The following is a 13,432-nucleotide window of genomic DNA, read 5'->3' on the forward strand; positions in this document are numbered from 1 at the left end:
TTTGTATAGAAAGTCGGAAGATGTATAGAGTACAAGTGTTTATGGTGAAAGGTTATTTATTATCTATAAATGATAAATGATATATTTTCTGTAAATACGTTTGTACAAACACTTTTACACGTCAAGCATATTTTTTTTAAAACTATATGAGTTCGACATTTCCTATCTGACTACTCTGAGAAGAAACGCCGAAACAAACTCAGAGGTCACAGTCTCTTTTAAAGTCCAGACATAATCTTGGTCAGATCATGTGAAGACCATGTAGATTGCAGTCTGAAATGGTCTTTTGAGGAAAGAACCACAAAGATTGAGTGGACCTGTCCAGTCAGTGCACGCATTTGTCAGTAATCGTGCAGGATTTGTATTAAGATATTCGGGTTATACTATTTTCATATAATGTATTCCTCGCTACCCAATATAGAGTCGAGGTTTACACGAGGTGTAAATAAAAGCGTTTATATGTGTGATGGTTTTATTTAATGCATCACGTAGCAAATAGTTTATTTTCCATTATAACCTAGGAACTCATTTCATTAGACTTGGAAGCTTATGTAAAGAACCTTGGTATACAAAATATCCAGATACATCGTATGTATTATTTATAAATAATTAAATTAATATTGGACGTCTGAACATGAATGTAGTAATGTAGGATTGCCTCGTCAAAATTACTTCTTATTAATTAATGTTCTTATTTTATACGCTAAAGAATGCACGTTTTATATAAAACAGTTAGTATCTATTTTGAAGGTACTATATTTTGAAGTTATAAAAATTTAAAAAGCTTTTAGTCCTGGCTTCTTACTGCCTTTTTCCTACTTAACTTAAACTATAGTTATATTAGCGATATATATCTAAAGCTAATTATTATAATCAATCTTATTTCTTAATTGTAATTTAATTTTTTTTAATACTATATTCTGAAATATTTAGTATCAACTTCTATATATTGAACTCAAAATATTTAGCATATAGTGTCTTTTCTATAATTTTTCGGTAATAATTATGACGATGTTCTAGCTAACACGGAAACGAGTTTTCTCTATCTAGAACCACACATGACCACGCAGAATTAATCAAGAAAAAAAACTATTACTACATCTTAAAATATGAACTTATAAATCACTGTTTACTATTTTAAACATAAATGATAAGTTTGTGGTGGCCCTACGTTTAGCCAGTTCTGAAGTGTTTAATAAAACTCAAAGTTAATTGTCAAAGATCTATTCAAGAAAAGATCGAGTGATATTGAAAAGTTCTTAGAAAATCACTTATAAATGAAAGTTTTGCTTTGCGTTGTTTTGCTTTTGAATTAATTGCTTTGTATTATAAATGTAAAATTAATATTTTAGAAGCTGATTTAAGTTTTGTAATTGAACAATGTTTATAATCTAAAAATTCCATAGATATAAATGAGGAGAAAATATTAAATCCGACTGGATATTGATAAGTAAATTAGTGCCCATTCTTCTTCCTATGAGAGCGACTTAACCTACGCAAAATATATGATAACGTGTCATCATCAATGGCTTTACAGCCATTATCAAGTAACTTCCGCCACCACAATCTATCTCCTGATTTTTGCGCCCAACTTCGAACACCTATTAATGAACGATGCATTATACGAATTGGTCTATGATGGATGTCGTCGTCGATGTTATAAAATTCTTCATAGAAGCACTTTCTAAAAACTATTTATCATTTATCAGGAGTCTAATTGAAAATAAGATATAATTTTTGTAGAAATTAACTAAGTTTCAAGCAAATTACCAGTTGACTTAAAAGATAAATTTAAACTCGTGACCGAGACATTGGTAACTAGGCCGTAATTTAGTTCGTAAACCACTTTAAAACTAATAAAAGTTAAGCACAGGTAAGAAATAAAATAGCACTAAACTTGGAGAAAGTTACCGACAAAGCTATTTCTGAATTTAGATGTGACTTAAATTAGGTCTAGTTCATACTGTTTGAAAAGGGTTATTCTCGGACCAGAGCAAAATAGACTTACAACATTACAACTCTCTTAATGTTAAGGACATCCTATCGCAAACACTAATAATTCACGTCAATCCAATGTAATATTTAATCTTCTTATGATGCATGAGCGGGAATTCTTTTAAATATAAATGAAATAAATTGCTGGACTCACATAAATTATTATAAAGTAACAATAACATTATTATATCTTACGTAAATTGTTATATAGTTTACATATCGTTCGTATTTCCGTACAACAAAATTAGAACCAATACAATTCTATAGTGTAACAAAGTTGTTAGGATAATTTTAAAATTCTAGTTAAACTAAATTGAAGGATGTATAGCGCCTTACTTCACAGTGAGATTTATGGCAGAGAGCAGGAAACGGGGCGTCGTTACGGAGGTTCGATAGCGCATGCATAAATCTAGACGAGCTGACAGACTCCACGATAATAGTTCGCGGATTCAATTTTGATTATTTTGCTTTTAGCTATCGAAAACGGATCCGGAAATATGTCAAAGTTGTATATTGCAGCTTTGATGGAATTTATTTGAAGTTTTGAATGTGTTTTTTTAATTTTATCGGGAATAGTTTTGTAAATAGTTTGTTATGGTAAAATAAATAGGCTTAAATATTATTAGGTTCTCGGGTGTACCATATTTTGTATATCATTTTTGAGGGATATATTATAATTAATAATGGTAAACTCGAAACGATATAGAGAGATAGACCAGTTGACCTAGTGTTTTCTACGGGCGACTCTCATGCCTGAGGTCCTAGGTTCGAAACCCGGCTGTGCACCAAGGGACTTACTGTCTATGTGCGCAATTAAACACTCGCTCTTACGGTGAAGGAAACATAGTGAGGTAACCGAAATGTCTAAGACCCAAAAAGACAGGTACAGAAGATTGATCATCAATCGCAAAACGAAAGAAGGAAAGCTGATCTCTCGAAACTTATCTCAAAGAGAATGTAACCATCTTAAATATTAATTATATATAAAAAATAAGTTGTAATAGCCCCCATCAGTGGCGTAACAATAGGGTGGCAGGGCTGGAAAAATGCCACGGGCCCCCGACCCAAGAGGGCCACTGCCCAAGAGATATTATGTTCTATGGATGAATGTGAAGTCTCCAATACTCATTGGGCTAGCATGGGAGATTTATATCCCTATTATTTATCTATATTTTATTAATATGACGTATTGGTTTTCTTTTCATTCAAATTAATTGTATACTGTTCTAGTAAAACTATGTTTTTGTATTAAACACACCTATTATTAATTTCCAGTTTAAAAAATCGATACAAGGAAACAAGACCTCTCCCGACCAAAATGAATATGTAGATTAAAATTTGCAATCTTAGTCGAAGATACACAAATACAGTCAACCTTATGGTTTAATAAGTTTCAGCGAATATAAAATCAGCTTGATAAACGTTTATTATAACACAAACTACAGTTTCGTGTAAATATCTTTGTACCTTGCAAATTAATGAAATTCTAATCGATGTGGCTTATCCATATTTATCGTTGTTTAGAATTTATTTTATGGTCGCCTGTCGTCTTTTTGCCGTTGACATAAATTTATGGAATTTTTATAAAGCTATGTATAAATATACATATATGTATAAATAACTCAAATATGCATATGAATCGACTTAAAGCAATCTAAAATTGTAAAAGGAACTATTTTACATGCACGCTTTTAGCCAAAGAAAGCGTGGCTTATGTCGTCTTGAAAACGAGTAAATACTAGTACAAAATATGCTTGCAGTGTACAAGGTTAATGTAGTTTAAATTTCTAAAGCTCTAAGAACGCTGTATACAAAGCTGTGGGTGGAGTATATGGAATTAGTGGTTATATGGAATTTATAAAGAATATTATTTAAAAAAATAAAAGTTTTTATTTACGAATTTATTAGCTTTTCATTAAATTGCCTAGATTTTAATTTATATATAATACATATACCTTTTAAAGAAGATAAATAGTCCAGCTAATTTTAGCTTTTTATGGGACAGGAGCTGAACGAGCAAGAGACACTTTGAACAAAGTGCTAATCACCGGGGTGCTTGCTGACCTTGATGGAATGAAGGCCTCTCTTTCGAATTCTTCGCGATCTTTACGGATTGATCGGTGCTTATCCAAAGCTGGATATATTCGGTAGTGGGCCGATCGGTTTTAGAGAAAGCATTATTGGGTTCCAATCTCGAACCTAATTCGCTGTTTTGCTGATGATTTTATTTTCGGCTGTACCAAACATTTCTGGTAACTGGTTATTGTATACTTATTTTGTCTTCTATATATTTTTAATTTATTTTGTAATTTTTTTTTTGTATATTATGTTATGTTTACTTACGTTTACTTAAATTGTCATACATTTTAGATGGAAGATTTTGTAACATATACCGTAGATTTAGTACTGTGTATTATGTTGTAAACTTAAATAAATAAAGGCCCATATCCGCCTTGCGATTCTGTAACTCACTTTTCAAACTCACACAGCAGTTTCCACAGCGGCGGTCGCGCTCAAATCAGTCGTAAAGCAGTCATTATACGATTTGGCATTCTGATAAACGATAAACTACAATCTCCCTCCTTATCAGAATGCCAAAAACCACTGTGTGAGTTCGAAAAGTGAGTTACAGAATCGCAAGGCAGTTCAAAAATACCTACTGGCAGCTAGTTCCACAAAAAATTGCTACGCGGCAGAAAGTGCCTTAAAAAACGCTTAATTCTTGCTCCCAACAGAATTATTACAACAAGAGTCTGAAACAACAAAACGTAGCATTCTGTATCATGCATATATTAATTGCGAAATAGAAATCAAAAATAAAATCTTCTTAGCAATTTTTTATATATATAATATATATGTATTACTTTGTCAAAAGCATAGATCTTTTTTTATCATTGTGTGGTAGATAGATAAATTAAACACAATTAAAATATTAGTATTACGGGATTTATTTCTATTTGATATAACATAAGCTTTCTTTTGTATTAAACGTTGTATTTTTATATTGTAAAACAAATTTTCCAATAGAATGAATATTAATAATAAATCGCCAACTTATTTGAAGTGTCTGTCGACTTAGCTGTCTTGGAACGAAACATAAATCGTCAAAGGTAAAATGGTCATTAGCAGAATTTACTTTGAATGAAATTGTAGGCTCAAGGCCCAATGGCCCTTGGAATGTCTAATTGGAGCCCACTGTTTCGGGCAAATGGAATTCTTATCTTATTTCCATTGTAAAGCTACGTTTACATTACCGGTGATTAGCGTAATTATAAAAAGAGTAACCGTCAAAGGTTTGTATCGATTAATTCGTTGCTTGCATTTGCCTAGATTAGGAAAAGGCAAGACAAAAGCTTTTCCCGTCAGAGTCCCAGTTAGTCAAAGCTTTTTGTACTAACATTAGTCTCAAAATTTATCGAAGAAATATTAGACATTACTGACTACAAAAATAAGAATCGAAATGGGCAGAACACACACTTCGACGCAACGATGCAAATTGGATGAAAAAAAAACGGTTTGACCTAGTCCATCCGGAAAATGAAAGAGAGCTAGGCTACTGGAGAGGTGGTCTGTAACAAAAAGACAGTGGATAACTAATGATGATTGTCTAGAATTAATTTTTATATTAGATAACAAAAATTATATGTCTTTGTTATAGTACTTATGGAATAAATAGGCATGTTTTAAATATTTATTAGATTTTGCAAGATGCATAGTTAAGTAGTATTAAGTAAGAAAAAAAACTCAAAATTCTGCGTATTCGTCGACAATGGCAATATATCTTTCTAATGTTTTATGTACACACATATCTCAACGTACACAAATATCTCAAAAGGAAAATACGTAAGATACGTAAAAAATTGTACATGAGTTTTTTAAGAGAAGATTATTAAGATAAGAGCACATTAATTATTGGCACATAATAAAAAACCGAAAATGTAATATAACAAAATATTAATTATCTTAAAATAGTTATCAACTTGCCAACCTAATTTAATAGAAAAGTATTTGTTACCCTATATGTTATCTGCAATTACTAATCAATGATATGATTAAAAAAAAACGAATCAAAATCTGTATACATCTTTAGGTTTTAGATGTTATCGTATAACGTATACCTTTCTGATTTTATGGTCCATAAAAAAGAACGTAAAGCCACTGTGCACCGTCCCTTAATACAATGGTACCATTTCCCGATACAAACAGAATCCCAATAATAATCATTGTTATTGACAATTTTATTAAACTTGTTTAGTTAAGATTTGTTTGTGCGACTGCATTATTATTTTCATCGTTATAAGCTAAAAACGTTTATAATATCACTACAATCGTACTGTCATTATTTTCGAAAGCCATTTAGAAACAATATATAATAATATGAAGTCCCTTGGCCTCGTGTGCCTGTTTATATAAACGCAACTCATAACCAAACACTATTTTGTACGTTTTCACCAATACTGCAATTCCTGAGGAACGTTCCACGTTTCTATAAACTGACTGAAATATAATGATTAATGTTGTAGAGGTCGCAACAAATCTTTCGAAAATACGCAAAATTGCGGTCGAAAGCTTTAAAATTCTTTAACTGTCATGAGGTTAATAACAAATTGGAGATTAAGTTTCATCCCCGAGTTGTATCATCCTAAATTAAACAAATTATTGCTAATAATAAAAATCTATTATTAAAAATAATTTAATGCATACTATAAGTACGTACTTGCGTGTTGTTCCCACGAGAATGTAAGTGCGTGCTCCTATTTCACCATGCCTCCTGCTGATAGAAGACAAATCTTTGTTTTTAATTTATTTTATAATTATTTATTACGTAAGATGTCATGTGGTGTAATGGTTGCAGCTCCTTATAAACGTTGTGTAAAACAAAAAACTTGGCGATTAAAAAGAGTGGCGGAGAGTTTATTGCCAGTTTTTCTCTTCCGTTCTACGCCCTTGATTTGAGAACTCGCAGTATATGTAAAATTAGAAGCATTAAACTTATGAAAGTGTACATTGTGTTACCTATATGAATAAATGATTTTTGACTTTGACTATTATTTTTTGTATATTAAGCACTAATCGCGACATAAGTAACATTTATTTATTTATAATTTTAAATATATCAAACGACACTGGGTACTACATGACAATTATTTCTCTCATATATTTATGATTTGTACATTTTCTCACAGACCAAACTTACTTGTGTGTTTTAAACTAATAATGAGTTATTTTGATCTGTAGAAAATTTACTTTCACCGAATTCCATACAAATTCTAAGCGATTTATGTATATTTTCAGTTTCGCTAAGCGGAATACCTTTCGTCGGCCCAAACATCGAACGGAAGAGATAAACTTTGCACATAAATCGAGCGACGTCGTGCGATCATGATAAGTTCCTTTAGAGGCTCTATCTTACACCGTTCACGTAAATAATAATCATTATTTATTTATTTATATGAAATACAGCAATAAACTGTTTAGATTATAGTTTTCACACTTTCAGAAAATACTCAAAATGCGAATATTTAAACAGTAATAATGTGGCAGACAGATGAATAAAATCTATTTTAGAAACGAAGATAAGTAAAGAGATAGGGTAAACAAAAGAATATGTTAAAGGCATATTACAATATGGCATATATTAAAGGTATAGTAATATTATAAAGAGAAATTGTTTGCAACAAAGTCAAAAAGCACTGGACTGCCCTGCGATGCTGTCAATGTTAAAGTTAACAATAGTTTATATACTAGAACTAGAAGCTTGAAGACTTTTTTAACAATAAACTACAAGCTCCCTTTTCAGAATGCCAAATCATAAAATGACTGCTTCACGACTGATTTGAGAGCGACCGCCGATGCGAAAACCGCTGCGTGAGTTCGAAAAGTGAGTTACAGAATCGCAAGGCTGATTTCAATTTAAACTGCCACATTAGCCGTCAATAACAAAAGTCTTCAAGCTTCTAGTTCTAGTATATAAACTATTGTTAACTTTAACATTGAATGGTTCTTGTGTGTTTTTGTTACAGTTCTATACAATAAGCGGTCGTATTTCGTTTCCTCGTAGCGTCGTAGCGACACCGGAATCTTACAGTTTATGGTAATGGAATTAGTACATTTCCATGTTTTATGCCCTAAAGTATTAAGAACGTGCTCATTTAACGTTTCAAGCTATTTTGATTATCAAGGTCATCGTTTAAGCGTTTACGCAGTTTGCTTTGCGTCCGGACGAAGGGTAGGATTGGGAGCAGAGCGGAAATTTTAAACTTTTAAAATGAGTCGTGTGAAATCAAGTAAAATTGATTTCATAAAAATATTTTATTCTCACGTTGATTAACTACTATATTTGAATTCTCTGAAATTGTAACGCTAAAAATCGTAATTATTCTGAACAGTACTCAGGGATGCTCGTCAAAAGGTAACGATTAAGTCTTTGGTGAAGATTTATTAAGTTTTCCAAAGATTCCATTTGAAAGCCTCTCTTCATATAATTTCGTAGCGACATTATATAACTAAACTACCCGGCAAACGTTTTTTTGCCATGTATATTATTTCTAGGTAACATTTTTTTAGTTCAATAAAAATAACTATCTATGTACTATAATAAAAAAATAGGGGTTGGTCGTAAAGGGGTGAAATTTTGGGGTTGTATGTATTTTTGTATTTTGTATCATAAAAATATAAAAACAAAAAAGATTGACTAAAAAATAAAATACAATTTTGGCGTGGACACCCCTTATTACTTACAGGTTTCAAAGATAGATAGTAGCCAATTCTCAGACTTACTAAATATGCATAAAAAAATTCATAAGAATCGGTCAAGCCGTTTCGGAGGAGTATGGGAACGAACATTGTGACACGAGAATTTTATATATGATGGTGGCTGTACACACTCGGCGAGAGCTTCTCGCCGGGAGTCTCGACCGAGAGGACCGAGAGAAGAGCGCAGCCTGTACACACTCGTTATGTTAATTGTATTTAAAACACCGTTGATAATGGACGTGGCAACCGCTGCTGCTGTTTGTCTTTGTGCAATGAGTTATTATAATTTTCTTCACGTTAACCATTAAAAAAAATACGAAGACATGGCGAAGAAGAAGATGGTCACTATACACCGCAACAGAAATTGGTAATTACGATCATAAAGTTTTAATATTATCCAAAATTTAATGATTGAACGAGTGTGTACAGGTCGCTCTCGTTTTACTCGCGAGACCCTTTGACTCGTGCGCAAAAAACCGACAGGCGACCGAGAGAGGCGAGACCAACTGCAAGGAAGCGAGGCGAGACGAGAGCTCTACTGTACACTCTCGCACTCGGCCTGTCTCGGGGTGTCTCGACGAGTGTGTACAGCCACCATTAGATAACAATTATTATTAGACCAGTAGCTCTACAACCTTTTTTTAAGTCTAGGCCTCAGATTCAGAAATCTTATCATATCAATAATATCAATAAAAAATCTCTCTCAATCTAATAGGGAAGTAGGTGATCAGCCTCCTGTGTCTGACACACGCCGTCAACTTTATGGATCTAAAGCAAGCCGGATTTCTTACTATGTTTTCCTTCACCGTTCCAGCAAATGTTAAATTCGCACATAGAATAAAAGTTCAATGGTGCACATCGAACCTACGACCTCAGGGATGAGAGTGGCACGCTTAATTCACTAAGCAAACACTGCTCTTTTTTAAGCGACTTTAAATTATCACAAATAATATAGTGACTTTGTAAGTCTTAAAACTCGCGTTTAAATATTCTGTAAACTCGCATCTACTAAAGAAAAACTTGAAGCCATTTTCCCAACTACACAGGTGTAACGTCTAAGAGTCGCCATATTTTGTGAACATTATATTTTCATCGCGAAAATATTCTCTTTGTACGTAGCCAAGTGTCTATATTGAGCTAGAGCAGCGTCGCAGAAACCTTGTCATCATAAAGATCCCTCTAAAAACTAGAGCGAGCTTGTGGTACAAGTAACACTGTAATTCTTACTTCTCAGATGAGTAAATAAAAGATCCAGTTGCTTTAATACTTTGATATATAACATTTTTAAGCTATTGCATAGATTTTATCGCGGGCTTTGAACGCGGCGACCGAACCAAGAAACGATGCGTTAGAGCGGGACAGAACACATACTGCGTATTCTATTCACATCTCTCTGACGAGATCAGTGACGTGGCATAAGCACGGCCGGTGCAGCCGGTACGCGTTAGACAGACTATATAGGCGTGTTAGCTGAGTCTAGTAGAGTGGTAGATATAATAGATATATGTAATTATAATTATATCTTGATAAATTGATAAAAAATGCTATGAAATAGCTTTATCGTGGCAGTCCCCGAGTGTCACACGTTTTTTATCGAAGACAAGCTGGATCCCTCTCAATGTTTTTCTACATAAAAACTCGCGCACAGTGAAAAAATTCTTTAAAGTTATTTGGTGGTCATATGGTCCAATGCCCTATGTTGTAAGTTGCTAATACTGATTTTATACGCAATCAAGACATAGTTATCTTGTTTTTATACTACGTGTGTTCACCACTATGTGGAACCAGCTGCCCACTGAAGTATTTCTGAACCAATTCGACTTAGGGTCTTTCAAGAAAGGAGCGTACCAATTCTGAAAAGGCCGGCAACGCACTCGCCAGCCCTCTGGCATTGAATGTCCATGGGCGGCGGTATCACTTAACATCAGGTGAGCCTCCTGCCCGTTTGTCTATATATATTTTTATATATATATTTTTTTTTTTAAACAATTCAGACCAATTGACCGAGTCCCATGCTAAGCTGGTGAAGCTTGTGTTATGGGTACTAGGTAACGGATATACATACATATTATAGATAGAGAGATATAAATACATATTTAAACACCCAAGACTTAAGCACAACACCAAATGCTCATCACATCGATGTTCGTCTCAGCCGGGGATCGAACCCGGGAAACATGGATTCGCAGTCAGGGGTACTAACCACTAGAGAGTCGTCAAATTAACTTTGTTGCATTACATATTTGGTACACATACATTCAAATACCATAAATTAATGAGGCAACGGGCGGCAAACAAGCGTTCTAAATTCAAAAAAAAAACTAAGGGTAAAGAAAGTGCTAAACTAAATTAAAAAAAGAAATTACAGATATTAATGTAGATTTATACAATTAAAAAACCAAAAAATAAATCATTACTAAATTTTAATACACACATTTTTTGTTATAAAAACCAAACGCTATCCGCTTGTAGCATACGCCTGTATGCTCTAGTTCGAATTGTCGAGCCCCAACTTTTAAATCACGACGTAGCTGCCAATCGAGCCTTCCCTTACCTCCCTCGCGAGTACTTTATACTTATTTTTTAGTTTCTTTATGTATCTTTTGGACGATAGACATTTTTAAAGTTTATTAAAGAATAAGTACTCTTTACACCAAGTTTTCTTATGCGAAAATCTTTACTGTCAGGAGACTGATAAATTCAAATAGACACTAAAATACAACAAAATATTTATCTTTCTCTAGAAAGTGTCAATTCAAGTCAAATCATTCATTTCAATATAGCCCATAAAAAGGCACATTTAAAGGTTAAAAATTACTCAAGTTGCCCCTTCCAAAAGGTAGTTTCATATGGAGAAGAATGGGCAAGAAATTCCATACTTACTCTCTTAAAATAGTTTTAACAATATTTTGTATACATTGATTTGATAATTATGTTATGTGAAGACCATGTACAAAAAACAAAAGAAACTACTATACTAAAATAAAATAGGCGCAAGGTGTTTTACAAAACAAACTAAATTATTATTTAGATACACAATGCTCACATACTGGTATTTAAAAATATTGTAAGTATATATTTAACATTATTCTTTAAAAAGGGAAATAAATAACATATCACGAAATAAAAAGAACGTCAATTAAAAATTTGTGGATTAGTAATTTGGAAGTCCTAGCTAATTCCCATAGATAATAGTGGTTTGCTGCTGCGTAAAACAACCATAAATAAAACAGAAGCAAGAATATTTTCCCTCATGCACCATTTTCGTACAGGCTATGTGCTTACTATTAAAGAACAAAAAGCAAAAACACACACTTGCACAAGAATTTTAAAATAAAATTTTATTTACTAGGACCAACAAATATAACATAAGATATAAAGTAGCGTTATACAAAACGCGATTTTCATATCATACTTAACAATAGTAAGAAAACAAGTCGGTATCGATTTGTATATTCCAGTTATTATACAGTTAACAATATGTCACTTAAGTTAAACATTTTATGTTTTATATTTCAGTATGGTTAATTTTATAGACGTTACGTGGTAGGTTCTCAGTTTTAGTCATAGTCTGACAGTTTGAGTAATTTATGCGGCCTACCCAAATGTCTTGTCTTTGGACTTGACAGGTCCACTCAATCTGTGTGGTTCTTTTCTCAAAAGACCATTTCAGACTGCAATCTACATGGTCTTCACATAATCTTGTTATGTCTGGACTTTAAAAGAGATTGTGACCTCTGAGTTTGTTTCGGCGTTTCTTCTCAGAGTAGTCAGATAGGAAACGTCGATCTCATCTAGTTTAAAAAAAAATATGTTTGACGTGTAAAAGTGTTTGTAAAAACCTACCTACAGAAATAAATCATTTATCATTTAGGCTGATACGTAGTGAGGTCGAATGCTATTGAATTTATTGAGTTATCAACACACCTTTAAAACCAAGTTTGATTAATCGTTACATCCACTCACGTTATAACAGAGTCCCTGACCTGATTTTGAATTAAATTTGCAATTCTAGTTATGCAGATTGCATTTCTCCTATTTTGTTTAAGAATATGCATTTTAGAGTGTCATTGTATTACAATGAAGAAGTAGTTTAAGTTGAGAAGCTATTTTTTCTATTTTATATCCAATTTAATATATTGTATGCTCAAAAATTTCTCATGTGTACGATAAGAGAGAGAGAGAGATATTCGGTTTAAAATCCTTTATTAAGAAATTAAATATTTAAGAGAACTTATAATATATATGGTGTACCTAAGGAAAGGTCCTTATGTCAAATTATCTACGCTGTTTTAAAAATACAAGTAGTGTAACACATACTCATAACTAACTCTATTATCAGACAATTTAAAATACAGATTCTGTTTCTATCACAGCATAAACACGATTTTTTTTAAAGACTAAAACAATCAATTTATATAAAATATTTCAATACTTAGATATTAATAGATAGCACAAAGACAAAAGAGTTTTATAACCGCCATAGACGTAAAATGTCACGTTCAGCTCATTCCTGACTTAAAGTTCAACATATGAAATTCTTGGTCGTAGAATATCAAATTTCATTCAAATTCTTTCAAACCGACTTTAAATCGTTTGAAAATCAAAGTAGCGGTAAAAGTGAGTAATACTGGAGCGTCGCCACATTTCGAGCCAAATCTCTCATTGAAAACCAAATTTT

Source organism: Pieris napi, chromosome 12, assembly GCF_905475465.1.
Source record: "Pieris napi chromosome 12, ilPieNapi1.2, whole genome shotgun sequence".
Taxonomy (NCBI): Eukaryota; Metazoa; Arthropoda; class Insecta; order Lepidoptera; family Pieridae; genus Pieris; species Pieris napi.